Source organism: Urocitellus parryii, unplaced genomic scaffold, assembly GCF_045843805.1.
Source record: "Urocitellus parryii isolate mUroPar1 unplaced genomic scaffold, mUroPar1.hap1 Scaffold_61, whole genome shotgun sequence".
NCBI lineage: Eukaryota > Metazoa > Chordata > Mammalia > Rodentia > Sciuridae > Urocitellus > Urocitellus parryii.
Window position 1 is genome coordinate 2,198,422 of NW_027554109.1, and position 24,554 is coordinate 2,222,975.

The window sequence follows — 24,554 nt, forward strand, 5'->3', positions numbered from 1 at the left end:
CCTTCAGGCATTAACAAAATAGCCTTATTGTCTGAGAAGCCAATTCTAAGAAACCACGTCCTTATTGCTAATCTGGAGGTTTCCTAGCGACTTAAATGTTCTCTTCTTCCTTCCTGCTGCTCTCATTAGCACCTCCAAAAGAAAGAGAAGAGAACATAAGGCGCAAATTGATCAAATTACTAATTCCTAGAAGTGTGGCTCTTTCAAGTAGAAGCTGGAATCACTCCCAGAAGAGCAGTGAGCACATCTCCCAGGACACCCTCATCCTCTGGAAGGACGTCACAGAGGAAACAAAGTGAGAGGACCAAGAGTTTTCTCTCCAAATAAAACTGATCTAACTTGGAAGTGAGGAGCTGCCTTGGCATCTCCACACCCAAGACGGGAGGCTCTGAGACGGAGACCAACCTTTTCCAGTGTACAAAGGTCCATGGGGTGGATAATATATTCTGTGTAGTCGGGATACTGTTCCAAGGGAACGGGCTTCTGGAATGCATCTGTCTGTAAGAGAAAAGGTACACATGCACAGGCCAGGAAGACCATGCTCCAACCAACATGGGATTGAGAAGCTGAAGAGAACCTCTCCAAAACTGCCAGGAAGGAGGCCATAGACAGCTCCACTGGCCACCATCCCAGGCTCCCTGGATGTTGATAATCCTGGGCCCAGATGAACTGGTTGGGGTTTTGTTATTTGCTTTACTATCAACATACACCCAAGTAGCAGGTTCTGTCCCCTTCCAGTGAGGCTGAGAGTCCCAACACACCAGGGGTCACTTTAGAGCTAGGCCACACCTAGAGGGACTCATCACCACCTAAAGATGACACATCAGAAAAAGTCTTTTGGGTGCCAACAGATGTTTCTGATACGATGGGAAATCTAGACAGTGAGATTTTGTTCCTGTTTTCAGAGGTCAAATTGCCTTCAGTACAAGAAGTGTGCAAAAAGTCTTTACCTTCACCCATTTGCTTAAGCTTTAACTTGACTCAGCTCAAGATGGCTGGGTAGGATTTATTTAGCAATTTTTTTTCTTTTTAAATCCAAAGATTTAATTAAATACCAAATTATACCCAAGCAAAGAATCGGGACAGTTTTCCTTTTTCAATCACCTGTGTTCACTTCAATCCAGAATGAAAGTTTGACCACTGTAAATTTTAAAAATGCTCCAGAGCAGGGGTATGGCTCATGGGAAAGGCACTTGCCTAGCGTGTGCCAGGCCCTGAGTTCCAGAATGGAGATTTCAACAAAATCAGTGACTTTACACCAAACAGGGTGAGAAAGTAAAAGCTTTCTTCTATGTGTCCTTTGGTTTAAAACTTGACAGAGTTGACAAATCTAAACACTCCGTCATTTTGTAAATAGTCATCACGTTCAATCACTCCACAGTAAAAAAAAAAAAAAAAAAAAAAAAAAAAGAATTAAAAGATTTTTTCTTATGGTTCCAAGGATTGAACCCAGGGCCTCACACATACTAGGAAAGCTCCTTCCCTGGCCCAAGATTTTTTGTTTTTTAACTAAACTAAAGCTACTAGCACAGTTTTGCTTCCATCAATTGAGATTTAATTCAAGAGATAAAACTCAAATTGGCACTGTTTGCTGACAATATGATTCTATACCTGGAAGACCCTAAAAGTTCCACCATAAAACTCTTAGAAATAGTAATGAATTCAGAAAAGTAGCAGGATATGAAACCAACACCCATAAATCAGAGGCATTTCTGTATATCAGTGACAAATCCTTAGAAAGGGAAATGAGGAAAACTACCCTATTCTCAATAGCCTCAAAAAAAACTTGGGAATCAACTTAATGAAAGAGGTGAAAGATCTATATAATGAAAATTACAGAACCTAAAGAAAGAAATCAAAGAAGACCTTAGAAGATGAAAAGATCTACCTTGATCTTGGATGGGCAGAATTAATATTATCAAAATGACCATACTTCCAAAAGTACTATACAGTTTTAATGCAATTCCAAACAAAATTCCAATGACATTCCTCATAGAAATAGAAAAAGTAATCATGTAACTCAACTGGAAAAATAAGAGACCCAGAATAGCCAAAGTAATCCTTAGCAGGAAGAGTGAAGCAGGTGGCATCTCTATATCAGACCTTAAACTATACTATAGAGCAATAGTAACAAAAACAGCATGATATTGGCACCAAACTGGTAGACCAATGGTACAGAATAGAGTACACAGAGACTAACCCACAAAATTACAATTATCTTATATTAGACAAAGGTAATGAGAATATGCATTGGAGAAAAGATAGCCTCTTCAACAAATGGTGCTGGGAAAACTGGAAATCCATATGCAACAAAATGAAATTAAACCCCTATCTCTCACCATGCACAAAACTCAACACAAAATGGATCAAGGACTTAGGAATACAACCAGAGACCCTGTGTACAATAGAAGAAAAAGTAGGCCCTAATCTCCATCATGTGGGATTAGGGCCCAATTTCCTTAATAAGACTCCTGTGGCATTTCTGGATTCTATAAAAACTAAAAATGTTTTGACTATAACCAAATTTATCTCACTGTATATAATGAACATATTTTCAAATGATAATATTTGAAATTATAAGCTACTTGAAGAAATTAGCTAAAATCAAGCATTAAGATAATTTCTTAATTTGCTCATCTTCATCACTAAAAATTTTAAGTCATGTTGAATATTTACATCCACCCAAACTAAATCAGATAAAACCATATTTGGTTTATTTTATAAGATATGTTCCAAAATGTTATGTTCAAAACTGTAAATTGACATTTTTTTGAGCAACTAATATATGGCAGGCACTGTACCAGATATATTTTTGGCACATTTCATACATGTCCTAAGAACTGTTCATGGCATTCCCCAAATATATCTAGAATATTTGACATCTGGAACAAATCATTTGAATAATTCCTCAATATGACATTAATTTGAGTCTTAACTATAACATAGTTGTCTGAGATAACTAGATCACTTTCATTATGTGAACTTCTTTGGTATGGACATATATTACATCCTTTCAATGGTGTCTTACTTGATATAAGTAAATGATATATAAGCACTTGATTTTTATTGAAAATGTAATGGTAAGAAAATATTGTAGTTACGATATGGCTTAATATGTAGATACAGCAAAAGAATAAACTTGTGTGTATTATTTATTATTTCAAGAACTAGCTATGGCAGACCTTTTGGTGGCTTACCCCAGAATTTTTCCCAGCCCCATATTTTCTTGCTTGCCTCTCACTAAAAAGGCTTTATTTCCCAACCTCTAAGAGCCATGTGACTCAGTTCTGCCATGAGACAAGCCGGGAAGTCTGCTGAAGTACTAAGTGGAAGATTTTCCTTTGATAATTAAAGAAAGAAGGAATGAGAGAGTAATAAATGTGGGGAGGAAACAAAGAGAAAACTGTTTTTCACACTCTTGCACTTCACATGATTGTGAGAGGACAGGATGCAGAATGCACTGGTTGTCAAGTTGTGACCATGAGACCACAGTTACAGAATTTTCTAAACACCAATCCTATAACCAGACCCTTCTGAGGCAGTGAAGCAACCCATGAGCTGCCAATTTCCAGATTTTTAGTTACAGGAGATAACGAGATTACATTTATAATGTGAACTCCTATAGTGTGGACATATATTACTTCCTTTCAATGATCTCTTACTTGATATAAGAAAATGATATAAAAGTACATAATCTTTATTAAAAATATAATGGTAAGAAAATATTGTAGCAATAAAGAAAAAACTCAAATCTGTCTTTAAAATAAAAACTACATGAAAAAAATCATATTTATTCATGATTTTTAAGACCTAAAAACAATAATGGAAGGAAATATAGAGCAATATCAATGAAAGCTGGCAGAATTCAGCAGTTAGTATTTGTTGGATGAATCAATCAATCTAGAAATTAATTATTTGTGTAAACACCATTAGTTCAAAATAACTTATGTGAGCTGTCCTGTCCCACCTCACAATATACACCCAATTCAAGGAACAATCTAAAAGAATTCTATTTTCTTAATAGGTTTTGTTTTATCAATGATTTTATTCTCATTTTTAAATCATGGTTAATATCTAGAACATTCAGAGTAATACTAATAGTGAATTAATAATCATTTTCCTTCAGCAAGAAGCTCAGGAAGATGGGTATGGTGTCATATGCCCGTAATCCCAGGGCCTCAGGAGGCTGAGGCAGCAGGATCACAAGTTAAAAGTCAGGCTTAGCAATTTAGTGAGGCCCTAAACAACTCAGCGAGACCTTGTTTCTAAAATACATATGTATAGACACTCACACACAGATGTATGTATATATGTACATATGTATGTACGTATGTATATGTGTACATATGTATGTATATAAATATGTATAAAATATGTATGTATGTGTGTATATATATATATATATATATATATATATACATATATATAAAGGGTGGTTCAGTGGTTAAGTGCTCTCAGGTTCAATCACAGGAATCAAAATCAAAAACAAAAAACTAGGGAAACCCCAATGAGTATTTATATACATGTGCCTTAGTGAAAGAAACATGCTCTCTTGTTAATCTAGTTGTTCTATTCATTTTGGAAAGCTCTTTCCAACTACAACTTCCAACGTTTTACAAACCAGAATGCATGCACAACCTTACTATAAAGATCAGCATTTGTGTGAATCCTGAAATATCACGCCTCCCCTAGTCATTATTACAAATCATATCATCTGATACTGGTAACCCACAATAATATTAGAACTCTCTTTTATATCTTGTGCATTGGGCCTTATAAGCCTATATATTAAAAAATTAAGCAGTTCCCCCAAAGAGTATCCTACAAAAAAGGTAGATGGTTCACTAAAGAACAGCAGACATAAATATATCGATGATTACTATTAATTCGACTAACACAAATCCTAGAAACTAAGAGTAAGAAGAGAAAAATTTTTCTTCCCCTTCTCTAGCTCTTCCCAGCTTCCCTGCATGAAGCCCTACCCAGTATTATAGTATTATAGCTCACTACCACTTCATTTGAAGGCTTATTTACTGAAAATTACTGGGTTTCCCATCTTTGTGAAATCCATGCAAAAATTTCCCCATAAGGGCAAACATCAAGAAATATATTTACTTTACAATGTTTCGATAACCACAATGAAAACAAATTCAAAAAGTAAGTTACAAATAGCAGGAAAAAAATGAGTTATTGGAGAACCAGGGAGATATTAGCATTTGAAGGACAATGTGAAGTTTGTGCAAATCTATTGTCATTTCATTAATGAGAGTGCATTTTCCCTATTAAATTTGTTTTATTAAAAATCCAAGAAATAACTATAATAAATCCCTTGTTTTATAAAGCAAAATTAAAATTAAAATTTGCATTTATAGTACAATATAGTATAATATTGATTGATTTTAAAGACTTAAAAATAGAAAACATACAAAATATTGACAATATTGACATAACAAGAATATTTTAGATACAGCACTTTGTAACTGTTATTTCATACCAAAGAATGTATACATCAAAAAAATAGAGGATTTCTCGCTCCTTTAATGTATCTTGTCCTTAAATATTTAGGAATTTGGGAAAATGTGAGAAAATTATATTTTTGCCAGTTAACGAAAAATGCATAATTTTTTTTAAAAGAAGAGAATCTGATGTTAGGGTTAGGTTAGGAAGGTATCTCGAAGACTAAAACTGCAAAATGTGGACCTGTGCTAAATACTTAAAGTAATAACCACAGGAAGTAGCAGTCACCCCTGATGGGAAAATAGAAGAAAGAGACTATGGACGGAATTTTGGAATTTAGAAGAGGAATCCTTTGAGTTGGAACCCAGTCTGTCCCTTGGTGCTACTCTCTCAGGAGATACAAAGAGGCAAAGAAAAAAAAGACTTTTTGAAAACTAAATCCAATTTTCACTGCCAACGTGAAGAGCTTTTGTTGGGATGACATTGAGTGGAAGAGCAAGAAAACAGAGGGGATCTGAGAAAATACACAGGATGGCTTTGAACCTGAGGAACAAATAGTTAATAATGGACACAGTCTATGTGGTTGGCTACTCAGCTGCACACATTGTTAACCCAGAAACAAAATCTTGTGCTGGCTTCATGAAAGAAGGTTTGAACCCTGAGAAAACACTAGGGAGTTTAAATTAAAGAGGCAAGACTCTAATTACCTTTAAAACCAGCTCCAGGATGGCTCCTCCTTGCTCCCACCTCGAGCCACCTAATGTGGTAGTAAGGTTTACTGAAGAGGTGAGAGAGAGAGAGAGAGAGAGAGAGAGAGAGAGAGAGAGAGAGAGAGAACATGTCAGGGAGTGGACTCTTATTGGGGAACAAGAAATTCTGGGGAAAATCACATCCAATGAAGGTTAAGGGGGACAGAATCCCAAGGTCAGGGGTGATGATTGAGTCTTCAGAGCAGTAGCCAGACATGCCTTTGCACCAACAAGCCCTTGGACCTGGAGAAAGGTGGGGAAAGCTCTGACACAGCTGTGCCTAAGCACCTCTCACCCAGCCAGGGAGGTAACTCAAATCATGTGTGAGGATGGCCTCCCACAGGTCTTCAACCTACATAGGGAAGCGCAGGTTCCCAAAAGTGATGGTGTCCATCTATATGCAACAATTGCTGATACATTCACCTCAAATTGGGTGAAGGTCCTGCCTGAATATTGCATTGCCTAAAAATAAATTGTAAAGTAAAAACCAGTAGCAACACATCAACACCATCAGGAGAAAGAGGGCTGTGGCAATAAAAAATTAATCCAATTATTTCCACAATTTATAAAAACATACAGCAATTTGGAAAAAAATATGCATATCTGCACAAGTGCTTGCTCATATAACTAGTAACCTGGTTGGTACATTCTTCTTTTTCTTCTTTTTACTTCATATGTTTCTGTTTTTCATGCTACCTATAAGCATATAAACATTGCTCCAGAAAGGCTGGTGTCTCTTGAATTCACTATAAGCTTCTTTCTCCAAATACTATAAATTACTGTAAGTTCCGACAAGCTACCTCATGCCCCAAATGGTTTTCCTATCTTTAATAGTCATGATAAAAATGTTTCCATAGGAAACCAAAATTACTTATGCATTCATAAATACAGTTACTTCAACTTTATACTTGCATTATGTTCTGTTAAGAATCTAGGTAGAAAAAAATATTTTTGTCCAGAGTCATACTTGGAAAATTATTTCAGGAATTGTCTAATTACAGTTAGCAGTATAATAACTACATTGTATTTTAAGTATGATTATGCTGGAGATTTTAAGTTAAACTATTAAACTTTGTAATGGAGGTTTTATCCAGGGAAATGAGTCAAGATAAAAAATAAAATATAGTTAGAAGGAAGTAAACTATTTTTATTCATATATGGCATAATCTTATAGAGAGAAAAACCTATATAATCAACTAAATGGTATTAGAATTAAAAAACAATTTCAGCAAGATGACCAAAATATGTTTACATAAAAAAATTGCATTTTGATAGAGACAGCATTGAAGCTCTAGATTCCTTTGGGCATTTTAACAACATTGACCCTTCTAATTCATGAAAATGGGGTGTCTTTCAACTTTTTGTTGTCTTTTTCAATTCCTTTCATCAGTTTTTTTATAGTTTTCATGGTGGAGAACTTTCAACTCTTTGGATACGTTTATCAGCTTGTGTGTATGTATTTACTGGTAGTAGGATTTATTTCTTGATTTCTGTTTTAGACAATTCTCTATTGGAATATAGCAACACTACTAATATTTGTATGTTTATTTTGTATACTGAAACTTTGCTACATTTAGATAAATAGAATTTTGGTGGAGTCTGACATATATAAGATTTTGCCATCTTCTAATAGTGACAATATGACTTCCTCTTTTCTATCACAGATGCTTTTTTTCTCTTGCCGGATTGCTCTAGCTAGAACTTCAAGTACAATGTTGAATATTGTGGTTAAAACAGGCATCTTTGTCTTGTTTCAATTCTTAGAAGAATTTGATCCTTTCTTTAGACAATGTTAGTTATAGGCATATTATACGTGGCCTTTATTATGTTGTGATACATTTCTTCTATACTTATTTTGTTCAGAGTTTTTATCATGAAGAGATGTTGAATTTGAAAAATGATACTAAGAACATGAATTGGCAAAAAACATTTTTTTTTAAATAATGGTGCTGGGAAATTTGCACAGCCACCCACAGCAATCCCATCTCTCACAATATAAAAATCAACTTAAAGATTAAAGATTCAAGCAAAGCCTGAACCTACAAAAGAACTAGAATAAAATGTAGAGGAAATGCTTGAAGTGAGCAAGGATTTTGTGTAATGAAATAGGCAAGCATCTTGTAAGAATTCCCAGGCATTGAGCAATAATTTCATAGCAGAGGAGACTCAGACACAATAACCAAGTGGGATTACAGCAAACTTAAAAGCTTCTTTACAGAAAAGCAAAGAAAACAATTAATGGCATGAAGAAACAACCTACAGAAAGAGAAAACATTTGCATATTTTACAACTGACAATGGGTTAATATCCAGAATCAATAAGAAACTCAAAAATGATAAGAAGACTATATAAGTCAATTAAAAGCAAACAAAAGACCTACATAGATATTTCTAAAAGGACATAAAAATACAAAATTGAAATAATACCCAACATTACTAATAATCAGGAAATACAAATCAAAGCAAGTTATCATCTTACCCCAATGAGAAATGGCAATTACCAAAAGACAACAACAAGTTCTGTGATGATGTGGAGAAAAGAAAGCTAATGTACAGTTTTGTCAGAAATGTAGACTAATACTGTCTTTATGGAAGACAGTAGGAATTTTTCCTCAAATTGTTAAAAACAGGACAACCATATTGTCAGGACCAGTGAATAAACTTGTGGTCCTTGAATGGTCAGGAGGATACCTCTCCTGGCAAATTTTCAGTGTGAAGGTACTGATTAAAGATTGCCCAGTTGCTATGGTGATGACCTGTTGAAAGGGAAATTCCATTTTAGTCCCAGATTTAATCAGTTCTTAATCTTAGATTCAAATGCCAGCTGCCCTGAGATACAGAATTATGGACGCAAGCTGATAATTCTGATTGGGCTGCTTATACCTCAACTTCTAAACCATGTATTTTAAGGACATTGCCTTTCCACTTTTTTTGCAGCACTATTCACAATAGCCAATAAATGGAAACAAACTTGCAATTCATTAACTTATTACTGGATAAAGAAAATGTCATACATATACACAATGGAAAACTATTTAGCCTTAAAAATGAATAAAATCTTGTCACTTAAGACAATATGAATGGGACTGGAGATCATATGTTAAGTGAAAAAAGCAGGCACAGGAAGACAAGTATTGTATGATCTCACATGTGGAATATAAACAACAGTTGATGTCACAGAGATTACCAGAGATGAAATAAGTAGGAATGTGAAGAGGTTGATCAATGGGTACTGTTAAAATTATATAGAAGTAAGAATTTTTGGTGTGTTATTGGGCAGTAAGTTACTATAAATAATAATAAAATACCATATATTTCAAAAAGCTTGAAGAAAGAATTTTCAATGTTTTCATAATAAAAATGCTAAATGTTTGAGGAGATATATACATTTATACTGACTTCAAGATTAGGCAAATTACATATACATTGGAAAATTCACATGGTACCCCATAAATACATAGGTTTTATGTTTTCTGTTTTTTGGGGAAAAATTAATTAATAACATCATACAATATAAAAAATACAACTCAAAAATAGCATCAAAAAGAGAACAAATAGGAGTAAAGTCAATAAAATAATTACAATTCTATCCATACAAAACTAAAACATATTGTTGAAAGAAATTACAGAGAGACTAAATAAATGGAATGAAATTATTTATATTATGCAGAAGTCTTAATACTGTTAAAATTCCCTAGATTGGTTTATGGACCAAATCATTCAACACAATGATTATTAAAAATTCAGTTTGTAAAAACTGCCAAACACTTCTTAAAAATTATATGGAAATTCAAGGGACTTGGAATACACAAAACTATCTTGAAAAAGAAAAAAATGGATTCACTGTTCATATTTCAAAGCATGCCACAGTAATCATGACATAGGATATACTTACTGACATAGGATGGACTTACAGATTTGTGAGACTAAATTAAAAAGAAACAAACCCTTACAGTGAATTGAATTCTAATGAGGTTGCTAAGACATCAATGGTGAAAGACAATTCTTTTCCAAATGGTTCTGCACCAACTTAATATGCACACCCAGCAATGAAGTTAGTCCCACACCTCACATACTCTATCAAAATTAGCACAAAATGGAATACAGAATAAAACGTTAGAGCTAAAATGATAGCACTTTTGGAATAAATCATAGTGGTGAATATTCATAAACTTGGTTTCTTAGAAATAACACCAAAACACAAGAAAAATATCGATAAATTGTACTTCATTGAAAGCAAAATGTTTTGTAACTCAAAGTACATCATCAAGAAAATACACAGAATGGGAAAATATTTGCAAATAATTATTTGATAAGAGATTTATGTAGAAGATATAGTCTGACAGCTCAGCAATTAAACCAAAATAGAACAACCAATTGAAAAGTTGTCAAAACAACAGTTGTAAGGGTTTAGTTACAGAGATCTGCTCAGCAACATTGTGTCTATAATAAGCAGTACAGCATTGTGCCCTCAGAACTTTGTTAAGACAGCAACTCCATTGTTGTGTTCTTACTACAATAACAAAGTAAAACAACAACAACAACAACAAAACACTTTCTAAAGTTTGGCAAAATATCCGACCTAACATTTCTCTGAAGAACATATGCAAATAGTAAATAAGCACATGTAAAATAGTTCAGCTTTATTATTTATTACTCATACATTGCTGGTGGGACTGCAAATTGGTGCATCCACTCTGGAAAGCAGTATGGAGATTCCTCAGAAAACTAGGAATAAAATCACCATTTTACCCAGTTATCTCACTCCTTGGTACAAATCCAAAGGAATTAAAATCAGCATACTGCAGTGACACAGCCACATCAATGTTTATATAGCTCAATTCAGAATAGCTAAGCTATGAAACTAACCTAGGTTCCCTTTAACAGATGAATGGATAAAGAAAAAATATGAGAGAGAGAGAGAGAAAGATATATATATATATATATATATATATATATATATATATATATATATAGAGAGAGAGAGAGAGAGAGAGAGAGAGAGAGTAGAATATTACTCAGCCATAAATAAGAATGGTTTATGACATTCAGCAGCAAATGGATGGATCTGGAGACTATCATTCTGAGTGAAATAAGTCCATCCCCAAAAGACAAAGGTCTAATGTGTTCTCTGATATGTAGAAGTTAAAATATAATAAGGGGGGATGGAGAATAGAAATTCAGAAGATTAGACAATGGAGAATGGAAGCAAGGGAGAGCAGATAAGAAAAGGAAAGACAGTGGAATTAATGTGACATAATTTTTATGTACATATATAGAAACATCATAGTGAATCCAACCATCATGTATATCCACAAAAATGAAGTAGTAACTAGAATAAGATATATTTCATGCTTGTATAATTATATCAAAATAAATTCTACTATAATTTACAATGAAAAAGAACCAATAAAAAATAAATGAATAAATAAATATAAAAATCACAATGAAACATCCACATAAACTAAGGTAGCTAAATTTAAAACATCAGACAATACAACATTTGACAAAGATATGCAGAAATTGAACTCTTCTACAATGTTGATGAAAGTGCACTGTTGTTTCACCACTTTGGAAACAGTCTAGCTCTTCTTCAAAATGCTAAACTTACAATTGTCATATGACCCAACTTGTCCAGTCGTAATACATACACGATAAATGAAAACACATGCTTAAAACCAAACCATAAAAACAGCTGTAGGATTAGCAGCAGTGGTCACAATATTCATAAAGTGAAATTTACACAATGTGCATCAATTTATGAATGGATAAACAAAATGATTATATCCATAAAATAAAATCCTTTTTTAGCAAAAGAAATCAAATAACAATACTCTAGATGAAACTATGTTAAGTGAATGCAGTCAGTCACACAAAAAAATGATACTTATTTGAACTATACAAAATAGAGACAGACAAAAAGGAGATTTGTGGTTGTCAGGAGTTAGGAAATAAGATCAATAAAAATTGATTCCTAAGAGTATGAAGTTTTCTTTTTTGGAGTGTTAAAAATAATGTCAAATTAATTAGTGGCAATGGTTGCACAACTTCAAAAATACACTAAAAACTACTGAATTTTACAGCTTAAATGTGGTTTGCATGATATGTTAATTACATCCCCACAAAGCTGTCATTTTTTTTAAATCCTGTGTACTATAGCTCCAATGTGAACTAATCCCAGGGCAGTAAAGTAATATGAAAATACTACCACTCCCCTGTCTGTGGAGACTGTAAAAGAAGGCAAGATTCCTTTCATCTGATCAATTGCTCTGCCAGAAGGAGATATCAAGCTCATATTACATGGATATTGAAAAGGAGACTTGGATTTAACTTGGAACTCTTGTGTAGGTAAAAACAGTTATCTGTTCCATTGGTTAGATCTTTAATTTCTATCCACCTTCTCAAATAGAAAAATCAAACCACATTTCTCCCTCTAACTAACAAGTGCTAATAGAAGCAAATAATGATTTTACTGCATTTCATTATCGAGGCCACTTTATTGATGTGTAAAATAGACTTAATGGTGGTTTTAAATGTACCATTTTTAATAGCTCTGGGGAATGAAAAAGTTTGCAACATTAAGTTTTACATTAAGATTTGCTATATGATTCCATTATGATCAGATTCAATGCTTTTTAAGAAATTATTTGCATGGATAAAATACTCTTAAAGGTAGAAAGATAGGGCATTCTATATATTAAGACTTTGAGTACAGGCTCTGTTTAAATGAAAAAAGTAAATATAAAGTGTTACAGGTTTCTGGTGAGTTAAGTTAATATAAACTTCACAGACGCAGTCACAATTTATGTTCAGTTTGTGATGGTTGGGTATGAACTGAATTATTTGATAACAAACTCATTTCTCTACTTTGCCAATGGGAAAACAGACAAAATGGGCATAGTAACTAAATTCTATTTTTAGAGACGTCTAATTTATTTTCTCAGAACACTATAAGTATTCTCATAAATATTAGTAATGGTAGAAAATTTTAATATATGGCTAGTGTCTAATTCATTGTTTCAAGCTAAAGTGCCTCAAAAACCCATATATTTTAATAGCTGTAATCAACTGTACATTTACAATTCCTTCAAAATTCTCAGTTTAAAAAGTAAGAATCAAAATAAATTAAAAACTGAGTGAAATACATGGTAATATGTAGACAATGAATCCCATACTAATTTTAAAGTATTTCTTAGTATTTGGAATTTCTATTAATTTTTATATTCTACCACCCTGTGAATGTACTTGAACTACTCAGTTCTACTTTGAAATAGAAGCCACAATCACCAATTTCTTGTGTGGTTTTTCTATGAATGATACTCACATATGTGTATGTTGTCTTTAAAAATGTAAAACAATGTTCATGTGGATCTACTTCTCTACATTTCTATTTTATATCTTGGAATTTCTATTATAAACATACATAAAACCTCACAATTTTTATAGTGACATTTCATTATACATATTGATGTACAACCATTGAATTTATAAATATTTCTACCAATGGACACTTGTTTTTCTCTATCTTGATATTATTAACAATAGTATTTCACAAACATGAATATGAATCAGAAGACTACATTTTAAAAGTAAAATTTTAAGGTCAAAGCCCCAACTTCAGTTGACTCAAGAAGGTTTTAAATATTTTTAAGTGGTGATTTTAAAATTCTTTTCATTTTTGAAGCATTACAACTCACCTCAACTTGCTCAATTTATATTTTATTCAAAAATCACATTTCAATCAGAAATTGCCTACCTCCACATACCCATATCTATCAGTGCAATATGTTCTTAAACTGTTTTATCTTTACAAAATCAATGAGTAAAGATAGCAATGCTCTGTACTTTATAAAGAAAAATAATGTTTTAATGTATGGTATCCTATTTTCATTATCTCTTTCTTTTATCTGCCTCTGCTTCCTGAAAGATGGATAGTCTTTTAAAATTATTGCCAAAACCCATTGCATAAAAGAGTATGGCAACTAATACTGGGTTCTCTCATCAATCTATGCAGGGGCAGCGGAGGGCATGATCAGAAACGGTTCTTTTGGAATTGTCTTGTCTGGAACCTTGGCCTGAAACAGAGACTATGTTAGACCACAGAGCATTCAGCAATTAAATTTCAATAACGTATTACAGATACCATAACGTCTGATTGAAATGCATCCCCACTATATACCTGGCTGGTGCTAGACATGGAGGATCAAGATCATTTCACCCCTGCCTTCAAATGGCTAGTAGCACCTAAAACAAGCCTATTTTTTCTTTTATTATAATCATTTCTGCTTTGTTGTTCTACCATATATGTATATATCTATATAAAATACAGTTTAATTTGGCCTAGGTTTGAAATTTTACATAAAGGGAATAAAATAGCAGACAGTCAATCATTTGTGTCTGGCTTCTTCATTCATCATTATATTGAGATTCATCTGTGTTATTAAATAGATACTTTTATTTTGTGCATTGTCAATACTTTGTTGTATTCCATTGAGTGAAGACATCACAATTTATTTATCCCTTCTGCTGTGTATTGACATATGAGTTGTTTCCAATTTGGAATTATTATGGTGATAACAATTCATCCAGCATGTTTGTACATGTCTTCTGGTTCATATGCATAGGAAATTTCTCTAAGAGTTGGACCATTGGATGTCTGTCTTAAATTTTACTACATAATAGTTTGTCAAAGAATTGTAGCAATTTTCATTCCCATCATTCCCAGGTAAGATAGTTCCCATTGTTCCATATTCTCACCAATATTTTATACCATTAGACATTTAATTCTGGATAATCATGTGGTTATAATTATTATTATAAGTTATTTGGGGTCTACAAATATTCAGAATACTAGACTTTAAATCATTTATGTTCATTGAAGATATCTCCTCCTTGTTGTGTCTTCTGCCTTCACTTTCCTTATAGTATTTGCTGAACACATATTATGCAATTAGCACATTTATGTATTAGTTTTTAAATCCTCTAACTCAAAGTCATGAAAAGATTCCTTATGTTTTCCTCTAAAATTGCATAGTTGCACCTTTCATGTAGGTTTTGTATGCACTTGAAATTGGTGTGAGAGGAATTTTTAATTTCAATTTGTAATTTTCTTCTCATAAGAGAGTTTAATATCTCATTATAAGAACTGTAAAATTACACTCTCACATGAAATTTCTTTATTTTTATAATTATTGATATTGCTTATTATTTTTATGATCCCTTTAAATAAACAGATTGATAAATAGGCTCTGTATTATGAGTTGAAATATATTGTTTCAGTGTGATTCTTGCCATATATATTTTTTGTAATTATATATTTATAATTTTTTAAACAAAACAAGGAAATTAGTTTTTCTGAGCAGAACTTATCACATTTTTGTGGTTTCTGGGTGTTTAGAAAACATTTACCACCTGGACATTCTATAAAGTTTTGAATGTATTGCCCACGTCCTCAATTCATAGAATTTATTGATCACAATTATTTGTTAATTATGAAATAGATATTCAGTTTAATAATTTTATGATTGTTGAAATCTTGTATTTAACATTAGTTTGAAGAGCCGTATTTACCATACAGTATTGTTTATGTATATTTTGTTTTATAGCTGAGCTGTCTGCTTTGTTAGAGATGGTTTCATGTGCAGTTGAGAAGAAAGTGAATTTGGTTGATGGATGAAATATTCCATACATGTCTATTAGGTTGATTTGATTAATAATATACTTTACTCTAAAGAGTCTTTACTTAGTTTACGTCTGAATGACTTCTCTATTGGTAAGAGAGGTGTATTCAAACCATCCAATATTATTGTATTGGGGTCTACTTGAGTTTTTAATATTGATTTCAGATTGTTTTATGTATTTAAGTGCACAGTAATTCAGGGCATAAATATTTACAATCATTATATTTTCTGAACCAATATGAAGTGACCTTCTTTGTCTCTTCTGATCAACTTTTGGTCAGTCTGTTTTGTTAGGTGTGAGCTTAGCTACTCCTGCTCACTTTCAGTCTCTATTTCCATGGTATATATTTTTCCATCCTTTCACCTTCATCCTGTGGATGTTTTTACCTGGCAGTTAAGTCTCTTACAAACAACATATATTTGGATCTTGTTTTTTAATCCATTCTGCTAATCTATGTCTTTGATTAAAGAGCTTAAATAACTTACATTCCATATTATTATAGAGATAATTTTTATTTCGTGCCATTTTTATTTATTTATAATATTAATTCAAACTTGATTCTTCTTTGATTTACCATTATTCTAGTCATGGAGATTCATTCATACACTGGCTCTGATATTTATTTTTCAGTTATTCTGTGTGAAATATTTAATATAGTGTATTTTATAGTGCTGAATTAGTTACAAATTCTTTAACTTTTTGTTTATCATAGAAAGCTTTAATTTAATCAATTCTGTATGAAATTTTGACTGACTATAAGAAATCTGGCTTTTGGGTATTATTTTTTCCCTATTCCCTTGATTCTTCATATGAATATCTTTTCTACTTTTATGCAAGGGACTATTGAGTGAGTGTCTTTCACTTCTGGGTTTCAGACTGGACAAAACATTCAAGCATTGATACTCCTTTTCAGTACACATCCTCTTCTGTGCCCAATATCTAACACTTCATCAAGAGAAGATACTAAACCTTACTAACTGCAGTCACCTCAGAATGAAACCATGAACTTATAACCCATAGGGGAAAAATTTTGTTGACAATGTTCTCTACAGTTCCTCTAATCCAGGTTTAGTATTGTGGTAAAGTTCTTGAATTTATTGAGAAATTCCTTACTAAAGATAATACAATTACTATTACACTGCACATAATAAATAATATAAACTAAGCTAAAAATAAGGAAAAATGGGGGAGATTTTTGAAAGCACGGGTAATGCAAGAACAAGAGGGACTAAGAGGAACAAGTATAAACCTGAGCTAGAAAAGCAAAGACAGAATGAATCCACTAATGCTTTGAAATATTAGAAAAAAATGTAATCAATTGGGTTGACGGCTGCAACATAAAATAATAAAGGAATATTTACCTATTCAATATGAAAAGTAACATCTGTAAGATTCAAATTGACATTAAAGATATCTGTAATATTCTATGCTGAGGTAGAGAGACTTCATATTGAGTTTTCCTGATTTGGATTTTATCAGTATTTGGGACTTCTAAAGAAGCCCACCACTCCTCAGGTTTAACCTTAAGTTTCCTTGGATGTGGGGGTAATGATCATATCAGCTCCCCTCAGACACAATTCTAAAGAACCCCCTCTGATCTTTGGTGTGTCCAGGTACCTATTAGTTTTCTGGTGTGTCTGTGGAAATGGTCCCTAAATATCTGGCATAGCAGCCAGATTACTGCCTATTATGTGTACAGTCTTTTGTATACTCCTAAAGAGAAGTTCCATACAATGCTGTCAAAACAAATGTGCACCCTATGAATATTTCACAGTGGGTAGGATGTCCTGGTCTAAGTTAGAGGCACTGTAATCTGTTTGATGTGGCACTGGGTCTCCCATGGGAGGGTATAGGACAACTGCCCCCTCTGGAATGTACCAATTGCAGGGCATGTATCTGGGAACACTGGGTAGTAGTTGTTGTCTATGTGATACTGTCCTCTGAGCCCCATTTTTGTGTGTGTACTGTCATTGTGTATGTACTGAAGTTCTCCACTGGCTACTTGGAGTTATCCTCAGAAAATACCTTCTGTATGTCCATGCATTTGAATGAGAAATTGAGTTGACTGGTGACACTTGGATTCATAGCTGTGGACCCTCCTAGAGGTGATAGAGTCCATGAGCTACTTTCCCAGTTACCATGGTTTTATCACCAGGCAGAGCTTGTTCAACAGTGCAGAGGCCCAAGTTGGCATGCTTGGAGGGTGTTGCATCTGCTGGCTATTTCTGATGGGCATGGGATTGCAGGGTGCAGGGGTCAGGGCTGTTGCTAACTGCTTCAGAATACTGAGCACCCACTCCCTTCTATAGGGGCTTCTTTATAGAGGCACAGTATGTGGTGCTCTGCAACTGTGGAATCTGTGAATTCAGGCTTTTTCTGGGAAGTCTGTGGCACAAGACTCCACCCTGGATGATGTAGATAACTATGGTACCATCCTCATGACTGGAGTAGAATATTAGTTGGCCCACCTTCACCTGAGCTCCTATGATTAGAGGCTGTGAATTGCTGAGCACCTGCCTCTTTATAGAATGCTAAGACCTTGGTAGTTTCATGCAACTTTGGGCCCTGTGGGTACAGGATATCTGTGTGTGCTCCATGGAACAGAAGCTTCCACCTTGGCTGCTGCAGATCAAGGTTTTGACTGTTACCATTATAGGTCAATTGGCCCATCTTCTCTTGAGTTTCTGCATAGGCTGTGGGGAACACTGGGTTGGATTAGCACTACCTACAATAGATTTGCTCTTGGGTCAGTTCCATTCTAACCAACTTGTCTGAAGTGAGAGAAAACAAGATTTGGTAGACTTTAGCTAACAGTAACTTCCTTACAATTTCCTTCTGAATAAATTACTGAGACAACCTGCTTCACGGGTGTTCTCTATGGTTTTATTACTATCTCTAAGTGGGAAGAAGCTTTACTGATTTATTTATTTTTTTCTAGGAAGGCTGGCTAGGTGTGAACTTCACAAAATGGCTGCTTTGCCCAGCATATCTTTCTGCTCACAATTTGGGCTGAACTATTTGATCTCCTTCCCTATCTCTGCTGCTCCTGTCCTGTTTAACTTGGGCTGATTTTCTTTCCAACTGTTGTAAAGGAAGTAAGCTTATGGGATTTTTCTCTCACTATTTCTCTGTTATGCTTCTCCCCTGACCTCACACTGGTCACTATTCAGAGTTATAGTTTAGATATGAAATGTCCTACAAAAGCTTATGTGTGAGACAATGAAAGAAAGTTTAGAGGTGAAATAACTGGTTTATAAAAACCTTAACCTAATCAGTGCATTAATTCACTTGAATGGATCACCTGGGTGATAGCTGTGAGCAAGTAGGACATGGTTGGAGGCGGTGGGTTGCTGGAAGCATGCCTTTGGGGTACATATTTTGTCCCCAGTGAACCAAGATTAATCTCTCTCTGCATCCTGATGGTTGTGTTCCTATCTGCTTTCCTCTTCCACCATAATGTTCAGCCTCACTTTGAGTCCAGAACAAAGGAGCTAGGCATCCACAGACTGAGATCTCTGAAATAGTGAGTGCCAGACAAACTCCTCATCCCGCTAAAATTGTTCATCAGTTCTTTTGGTCACAGCAACAACAACAACAACAAAAAAGCTAACTAAAGTGTGAGTCAAGGAATTATTTTCTTATTTCCTGCTCCAATAACCAAATTCCAGGTCCGGCAAGTCTCAAGCTGCCCAATATTAAGTTTTAGAGTGTTTACTGTGTCACCCTCTTCTCTGATCAGGTGTTCTTCCACTACTTCAGATCTGAGCTATGGAGGAGTTCAGGGTCCCAGCCTAGGTCCATTCCACCAGTTTTCCTCATTGTAGCTAATTATTTTACTTACATTTCCTTTATTATTCAGCTTCTCTAATACACTGTTTTTTTCTGTTTTTTCTTCATCTTGAAATAACCCTATATTATTCTGAAGTTTCTTCTTCTTCCATTTTCCTTTAAATACTGGTGTTTGAGCCAGTTTTCTAATTTCTACTTTTCTATGCTCTATTTACCCATCTCGATAGTTCTTACTATGACCTAAATGCTGATAACACAAATGTGTGAGTGTATGTGCATGTGTATGTTTACACAAGTGTGGATTTATTATTAGTGCTTCTCATAATTTAACTTTCATTTGAGTCATATAGAATATTGTCTAAGGAAGATTGTAAGTCTTTATTTCTGGGATGGAACCTCAGATTCTAAATTTCTAATAAACTCTCATATTATACAGATGTTATTTCCCTAAAGATAATATTTTGATTAACAAAAGTTTTGATAAATCTTTTGCATTCTATTCCCACCCGGTCAAGTTTTTATTGAATATCCCTACTTGATGGTTCCAATGGGACTCATTCCACCTTTTTAAACAAATTTACAAACATATCTACTCAAACTTTCTCCTCCTTCTTGTTCTCTAATTGCATAAAACTTTCAGAGAAAAAACTGCCTTAATGAGAAACAAAAAAAAAATTGGTCATAATTTCTCCCCATTCTTCAACACACCACTTCCAATCAACTCTCACATTTCAGTAATCCCTCATTAGACATGTCCCTTATTACTCAACCCCCTCAGCTTTGACTTTATTTCAGAATCAGCAAATTTTGCACTGATTAGTTGAACTCCAAAAATAATTTTCCTACCTTAGATCTTCCATACTTCAATTATGCTCTAAATTATCTCTTACAGTGACTTCTCCAAACCACAAAGTTGATGCTGTTATTTTCACAGATAAAGGCTTCTTTTATATTTTAGTACATAATTGGAACTTTTTAGCACACTTTAATATCTTACTTATCTATACAGTCTATTAACACCCCTCCTTGTACAATATATTATACTTATCATATAGGAGATATGTATTTCCTTATCCTCCTTATGCCTTTGTAAGTAGGCTCTTATTTCCCCCAGAATGACCTAATTGCATTTTTCTGCAGTTGAAGAGATTTCCACTTTTCACAAGTTATGTTATGTTATCTAACCACCAACAACTAGCCCTGTTTTGAGAAAAAAATACCTATTTTATCACACACACACACACACACATGCATTGGAGCTTTTTTCAAAACAATAATATCCTGTAATCATCTGCTTGACTCTTTCTCCTGTTACCTTAAAAATTCCTCAAAGAGAGAAGATGGGTCTTAGGGTCTTACACATTTGTATATACCCAGAGTCTAGAACACTGTCTAGGATATGATAGTTTTCCCAAATTATCTTTTAATATGTTTCTTAAGTCTCTTAAAAAATAGAGAGTCCTATCCTAAATATTTTTTGAACATGCAAAACATAAATTGTCAACTATGAAATTTTAACATTTAATATCTTACTGTACTTTGTTTTAAAATCATTTAATATATTAGATATTATTAATGTCATGTCAAAGGCTCACATATACTGCGTAGATCAGATCAGCCACCCATTACGTGTAATCTGTCTTCCTGTGATAGTCTTATAATTTACTTCCATTTTTCATCTTCTACTTCAATCCAACCTATACATCTTTATCTTATTATTCTTGAGATTTTCAAAATACTACTTCCTTCTTCAGGAATATTTTTACTTTTTACATCATGTTAAATACAATTATTCTATTTATATCAACTAATCTGTTCAGATTGCTTTAACAAAATACATGGATTGGGTAGCTTATTAACATGAGAAAGTGTTTCTTACATTTTTAGAGGCTAAATATTTTAAGATTAAGAATCTGTTAGATTTAATGTCTGCTAAAGACCTACTTCCTGGCTCATGTGCTGTCATATTCTCACCATAATCATACATGGAGAAAGGATGAGTGATCTCTCTGGGGCCTCTTTTTGTAAGGGCATTAAACCCATTTTTATGCTCCCCACCTTCATGATCTAATCACTTCCCAGAGGCAAACCTCCTAATACTATTACTGTATGGGATTGTGAATAAATTAATTTGGGGAAGATATAAATATCCAGTCCATTCCAACAAACAAGATCTTCTATCATGTGGTCTGACAATAACTTTGGAATTTCCCCATAAAATTTTCTTGTATGTAACCTCTACACTTCTGCTTAGTTTTCAGTAAACATTTTTTTATTTCTGTGACTTAACACATATGTTCCCTTCATGAGGACATATGTTATATCTTCCCAATTTCTATTTAAATTCTAGTTCTCTTTTAAAGCCCCTTTCTCTAAATTTAAGCAAATTCTCCATCTGTCAACTTCTACAGCATTCTATCTGTAAGATTTTAAGTCACTTATTCATTTTTTGTATTGTTACTAGTATTTAAAGATGGGTCTTATTTTCTCTTCTGAATGGAAAGCTACTGGTGTATAGAATTTATACCAAAATTATTTTAGCATTTAATCCTTTCTCTAGCCCAAGGGCAATAGGAGAAAGAAAAGAAGAAGAACAGAGGCCTCTGAGGCAGAAAGAGACCAAGCTAATGCACAGTATATTTATGCCTAGATACTTAAGGTAAAAGAGGTGGCTATTGATGTGCAGAATCACAGAAGAAAAGCAAAGCGTCTTTAGTAATAAAATTATAAACCGAGAAACTTTCTGCATAGTGATCAAGTCTTTTTTTTTTTTTAGTAAAGTAGGAAAACCATGGGATGCACTGAATAGTTCAGTTTAAAAGTTAAGATTATACTTTAAGATGACTACTATTTAAGAATTATATAATATAAACTAGAAAAATAATCTAGTCTTAAACTTATCCAGGTACATTTTTAAAAATAATTATTTAGTAATCAATTTAAAGGATGTAGGAGATAATAGGGGCATATTAGGTATAAATGTCATATACAAGTTTATTTGAAAAGAATTTATACTTTCTACTACAGCAAGATTTTAGTTTACAAAGGAGTATATAATCAGATGACCCAAGAATGTTACTATAAAATGCATTTCTGCCTGTGTTTTATTATCTATTTATTCAGGCATACATAACAAATCATACACAAAAACATAATTACACATAATTATGAAGTATCTATTATAAATATAAAACATTTATACTTATATAATGTATCATATAAAATAATATATTGTATATAATTATGGCATATAATTATAGGTATTTATAAATAAATATATACAAATTATATGACATAAATGTATACAAGTATGTATTACATATAATATTAAACATAAATATTTAATCCAATGAGTAATTTAAAATTTTTTGACTCTTTGATTTTGAAGATACTACAAATAACTAAATAAAGGATACCTGCTTCATCATAAATTACCAGTGGTACTCTAAAGGACTCACTACATTTTTATGCTTAAATAACATAATCTAGATAAAATGTATATATTTTGTTCTTGCTTTTTCTTTTTTTTTCTTTCCTTCTTTTTTAATGGCACTGATGATCGAACCCAGGGCTTCGCATGTGCTAAACAAGGGTTCTACAACTGAGCTGATACCCCAGCACCATTGTGCTTGCTTTTTCTTAAAAGGGAAAGTTATCATTCTACCTCTATGGTTTGGTTTATCTGATTGACAGGGAATTCAGCTACTCTAATGAATAATACAAGATCTAACTTCAAGGCATTTTTAATAAATCAGAGTTGTTCTTTCCAATATGATAATATCAAATAATATCAAATGCTTTTGATAATAACATTCCTCAAGTATAATATCTAAACCTTTTTATGTGTATTTAATAACATTCTAATGTCCTTATAACATTCCAACTTCTGTTAAGTATTAGGCAAAATTCTACTTCTCTCCAAAAGCTTCTGCAGATATTTAATAAATATCTTTGCATTCTCTAAGCTTTCGATAAATTCCAAAATCATCCTTAGTCTTTTCTCAACATATACATTTCCATTGTTTTCAACTGAATCTGGAAGTATGTTCATTTTAAACAAAGAATTCTTGAACATCATGTTTTCTTCAGTATTAATGCCATAAAATATTTCAAAAGATATTCTTTATAGTTACCTGGTGTTTACTTTAAGAGTCATACATTATTTATATATGTATAAATAATATATATTTATATTACATATCTAACATTATATATAATAATATATATTATCATACATTATTTATATATGTATAAATAATATATATTACATATCAAAAAATGATAATGTTATATATATATATATATATATATATATATTACATATCTAACATTATATATAATAATGTTATCTATTTTGTCTGTTCTAAGCATTTTATGCAATGAAGACAACACAAGATATAAACACTCAGAAATCTTATCCTGAAATTGCTTCATCATAACCTGGGACACATTGAATTCTCTTCTTCAAAAGCATATTCTGGTCATTTCTGCCATCTCCATCTTTCTACTTTAAATACAGCTGAGGATTCCAATTGGGTGGGAATTGACTTATGTAAATACCATCTGGTTCCTTAGTTAAATGTAGCTTAATAATTCAGAGCTTTCCCATAGCCGTTGTCATTTCTACCAATCTCACTGACTTGTTTCAGAATTTCACTTGGAGATAAAGAACATGCTTTTGAAGTACTACCCTAAATTATGAGATCAGACTATCTTCCATTTTAGATTTTTTTTCAAATAAAACTAAATTGTCAAATGGTGTGAAGTTCCCCAAACAGAAGGATCTTGTGCCCAGAAATATGTCACCACATGGCATCTTTTATTCTAAGCAGGAGTATCTCAGACAAGTGGTTTCCAACTGTCCTTAGAAATGGGTTTC

General features: G+C 33.0%; 1 pseudogene; it reads right to left on the reverse strand.

Annotated features, from left to right (window-relative positions):
* Window positions 1–24,554, reverse strand: part of LOC144249052 (ruvB-like 1) — an 89,679-nt pseudogene that overhangs the window by 11,587 nt on the left and 53,538 nt on the right.